The sequence below is a fragment of the Triticum urartu genome, chromosome 7 (assembly GCF_003073215.2).
Source record: "Triticum urartu cultivar G1812 chromosome 7, Tu2.1, whole genome shotgun sequence".
NCBI lineage: Eukaryota > Viridiplantae > Streptophyta > Magnoliopsida > Poales > Poaceae > Triticum > Triticum urartu.
Window position 1 is genome coordinate 310,326,872 of NC_053028.1, and position 5,495 is coordinate 310,332,366.

Genomic DNA, 5,495 nt, shown 5'->3' on the forward strand with positions numbered 1-5,495 from the left:
TTGTCGCTTTATTGTACGAAATGCAATCACCATGTAATTGCTTTACTTTATCATTAAGTGGTAGTGATAGTCGTAGAAGCAATAGTTGGTGAGACGACAACGATGCTACGATGGAGATCAAGGTATCAAGCCGGTGACGATGGTGATCATGACGTTGCTTTGGAGATGGAGATCAAAGGCACAAGATGATGATGGCCATATCATATCACCTATTTTGATTGCATGTGATGTTTATCCTTTATGCATCTTATTTTGCTTAGTACGATGGTAGCATTATAAGATGATCTCTCACTAAATTTCAAGGTATTAGTGTTCTCCCTGAGTATGCACCGTTGCTATAGTTCGTCGTGCCGAGACACCATGTGATGATCAGGTGTGATAAGCTCTACGTTCACATACAACGGGTGCAAGCCAGTTTTGCACACGCAGAATACTCGGGTTCAACTTGACGAGCCTAGCATATGCAGATATGGCCTTGGAACACTGAGACTGAAAGGTCGAGCGTGAATCATATAGTAGATATGATCAACATAGTGATGTTCACCATTGAAAACTACTACATCTCACATGATGATCATACATGGTTTAGTTGATATGGATCATGTGATCATTTAGATGACTAGAGAGATGTCTATCTAAGTGGAAGTTCTTAAGTAATATGATCAACTAAACTTTAATTTATCATGAACTTAGTACCTGATAGTATTTTGCATGACTATGTTGTTGTAGATAAATGGCCCGTGCTACTATTCCTCTGAATTTTAATGCGTTCCTAGAGAAAGCTAAGTTGAAAGATGATGGTAGAAACTACATGGACTGGGTCCGTAACTTGAGGATTATCCTCATTGCTGCACAGAAGAATTACGTCCTGGAAGCACCGCTAGGTGACAAGCCCGCTACAGGAGCAACACCAGATGTTATGAACATCTGGCAGAGCAAAGCTGATGACTACTCGATAGTTCAGTGTGCCATGCTTTACGACTTAGAATCGGGACTTCAACGACGTTTTGAACGTCATGGAGCATATGAGATGTTCCAGGAGTTGAAGTTTATATTTCAAACAAATGCCCGAATTGAGAGATATGAAGTCTCCAATAAGTTCTATGGCTGCAAGATGGAGGATAATAGTTCTGTCAATGAATATATACTTAGAATGTCTGGGTACCACAACCACTTGACTCATCTAGGAGTTAATCTTCCTGATGATAGTGTCATTGACAGAGTTCTTCAATCACTGCCACCAAGCTACAAAAGCTTCATGATGAACTATAATATGCAAGGGATGGATAAGACAATTCCCGAGCTCTTCACAATGCTGAGGTAGAAATCAAGAAGGAGCATCAAGTGTTGATGGTCAACAAGACCGCTAGTTTGAAGAAGAAGGGCAAAGGGAAGAAGGGGAACTTCAAGAAGAATGGCAAGCAAGTTTCTGCTCAGGTGAAGAAGCCCAAGTCTGGACCTAAGCCTGAGACTGAGTGCTTCTACTACAAAGGGATTGGTCACTGGAAGCGGAACTGCCCCAAATATTTGGGGATAAGAAGTATGGCAAAGTGAAAGGTATATTTGATATACATGTTATTGATGTGTACCTTACTAATGCTCGCAGTAGCGCCTGGATATTTGATATTGGTTCTGTTGCTCATATTTGCAACTCGAAACAGGGGCCATGGATTAAGCGAAGATTGGCTAAGGACGAGGTGACGATGCGCGTGGGAAATGGTTCCAAAGTCGATGTGATCGCGGTCGGCATGCTACCTCTACATCTACCTTCGGGGTTAGCTTTAGACCTGAATAATTATTCTTTGGTGCTAGTGTTAAGCATGAACATTATATCTGGATCTTGTTAGATTCGAGACGGTTATTCATTTAAATCGGAGAATAATGGTTGTTCTATTTATATGAGTAATATCTTTTATGGTCATGCACCCTTGATGAGTGGTCTATTTTTATTGAATCTCGATAGTAGTGATACACATATTCATAGTATTGAAGCCAAAAGATATAAGTTTAATAATGATAGTGCAACTTATTTGTGGCACTGCGGTTTAGGTCATATTGGTGTAAAGCGCATGAAGAAACTCCATGCTGATGGGCTTTTGGAATCACTTGATTATGAATCACTTGATGCTTTCGAACCATGCCTCATGGGCAAGATGACTAAGACTCTGTTCTCCGGAACAATGGAGCGAGCAACAGACTTATTGGAAATAATACATACTGATGTATGCGGTCCGATGAGTGTTGATGCTCGCGGTGGGTATCGTTATTTTCTGACCATCACATATGATTTGAGCAGATATGGGTATATCTACTTGATGAAACATAAGTCTGAAACATTTGAAAAGTTCAAAGAATTTCAGAGTGAAGTGGAAAATCATTGTAACAAGAAAATTAAGTTTCTATGATCTAATCATGGAGGTGAATATTTGAGTTATGAGTTTGATCTTCATTTGAAACAATGCGAAATAGTTTCCCAACTCACGCCACCTGGAACACTACAGCGGAATGGTGTGTCCGAACGTCGTAATCGCACTTTTTTAGATATGGTGCGATCTATGATGTCTCTTACTGATTTACCGCTATCGTTTTGGGGTTATGCTTTAGAGACAGCTACATTCATGTTAAATAGGGCACCATCGAAATCCATTGAGACGACACCATATGAACTGTGCTTTGGCAAGAAACCCAAGTTGTCGTTTCTTAAAGTTTGGGGCTACAATGCTTATGTGAAAAAGATTCAACCTAATAAGCTCGAACCCAAATCGGAGAAATGTGTCTTCATAGGATACCCAAAGGAGACTGTTGGGTATACCTTCTATCACAAATCTGAAGGGAAGATATTCATTGCTAAGAATGGATCCTTTCTAGAGAAGGAGTTTCTCCGAAAGAACTGAGTGGGAGGAAAGTAGAACTTGATGAGGTAATTGTACCTTCTCCCTTATTGAAAAGTAGTTCATCACAGAAATCAGTTCCAGTGATTCCTACACCAATTAGTGAGGAAGCTAATGATGATGATCATGAAACTTCTGATCAAGTTACTACCAAACCTCGTACGTCAACCAGAGCAAGATCCGCACCAGTGTGGTACAGTAATCTTGTTCTGGAGGTCATGTTACTGGACCATGACGAACCTACGAACTATGAAGAAGCGATGATGAGCCTAGATTCCTTAAAATGGCCAGAGGCCATGAAATCTGAGATGGGATCCATGTATGAGAACAAAGTGTGGACTTTGGTTGACTTGCCCGATGATCGGCAAGCCATAGAGAATAAATGGATCTTCAAGAAGAAGACCGACGCTAACGGTAATATTATTGTCTACAAAACTCGACTTGTTGTGAAAGGTTTTCGTCAACTCAAGGAGTTGACTACGATGAGACCTTCTCACCCGTAGCGATGCTTAAGTCTGTCTGAATCATGTTAGCAATTGCCGCATTTTATGATTATGAAATTTGGCAAATGGATGTCAAAACAGCATTCCTTAATGGATATCTCAAAGAAGAGTTGTATATGATGCTAACAAAGTGTGCAAGCTTGAGCGATCCATTTATGGACTGGTGCAAGTGATGAGGACATCAATACCATTGTTACACCCACAGCCCCTACTATTACATATACTGGACCAATTACTAGAGCTCGCGCACGCCAATTAAATTACCAGGTACTTTCGTTTCTTGGTAATGATTCTAATGCTCATGAGATTATGATGTTGCCTAAATTGGATACATTTGTTTTGCTTACAAATGAAGGGCCTAGCTTGGAGAAGGATGAACACTGGAGCAAGAACACGCATGGAGTTGATGGCATGCGCAAGGGGATCAAGAACGGAGTTACAAGTGATGATTTCAGGACTTTGAAGCCGCCATAAGGAGTGCATGAAGCCTTGGACGAAATATACAAGATGACACTTCATAATATTCGTCCATAGGCTATTCTAGGTGCTGCGTCACCTTATTAATGGGCCAGGCCCATGTAATTTCGAAATACTTAAGTATAGGCTATTTTTAGAGTCCGTATGTGTGGGGAAACAAGAGTTAGGGTTGGTTTCGGACCCCACCCTCAAGGGCCACGAAATTCCCCCCTCTTCCTCTATATATACAGCCCTTAGGGCGTCGTTTAGACTTTGGGTTTTGTTTAGATTAAAAGTTCGCCATAGCTACAACTTCGCGTACTTCGTCGTTTGTGTCCAACGACCAGACCAAGACGTCACAGAACCCCACCTTGATCAATAAAGCTTTCATCTTATATTCGCAATATCCGATTGCAATCTCAGTTTCTTGCTTGTTCTTCGTTTGCTCGCAGGAAACAGACCCTCGTGGTCAGGTTGATCGCTCCGGCGTGGTCAATAACCCTCGGAAGTTGGTTTAGCGATTGCTAAGGCGCGACGTCTCGCACGTTCGTAGTCGGATCGTTAAGGTCGACTCCCACAGAAAACGATAGCCACCATCTCATCGAAACATCGGGACACCTTAGCCTCTATCACAGCAAGCCTCTCAGAGTTGGAATATACACTTTGATAGTGTGATCAAAGCATATGGTTTTATACAGACTTTTGGAGAAGCCTGTATTTACAAGAAAGTGAGTGGGAGCTCCGTAGCATTTCTGATATTATATGTGGATGACATGTTGTTGATCAGAAATGATACTGAATTTCTGAATAGCATAAAAGGATACTTGAATAAGAATTTTTCAATGAAAGACCTCGGTGAAGCTGCTTATATATTGGGCATCAAAATCTGTAGAGATAGATCAAGACGCTTAATTGGACTTTCACAAAGCACATACCTTGATAAAGTTTTGAAGAAGTTCAAAATGGATCAAGCAAAGAAAGGGTTCTTGCCTGTGTTACAAGGTGTGAATCTGAGTCAGACTCAATGCCCGACCACTGCAGAAGATGGAGAGAAAATGAAAGTCTTTCCCTATGCCTCAGTCATAGGTTCTATCATGTATGCAATGTTGTGTACCCAACCTGATGTGTGCCTTGCTATTAGTTTAGTAGGGAGGTATCAAAGTAATCCAGGAGTGGATCACTAGACAGCGGTCAAGAACATCCTGAAATACCTGAAAAGGACTAAGGATATGTTTCTCGTTTATGGAGGTGACAAAGAGCTCATCGTAAACGGTTACGTCGATGCAAGCTTTGACACTGATCCGGATGACTCTAAGTCACAAACTATATACGTATTTTTTTAAATGGTGGAGCTGTCAATTGGTGCAGTTCTAAGCAGAGCGTCGTGGCGGGATCTACATGTGAAGCGGAGTACATAGCTGCTTCGGAAGTAGCAAATGAAGGAGTCTGGATGAAGGAGTTCATATCCGATCTAGGTGTAATACCTAGTGCATTGGGTCCAATGAAAATCTTTTGTGACAATACTGGTACAATTGCCTTGGCAAAGGAATCCAGATTTCACAAGAGAACCAAGAACATCAAGAGACGCTTCAATTCCATCTGCGATTAAGTGAAGGAGGGATACATAGAGATTTGCAAGATACAT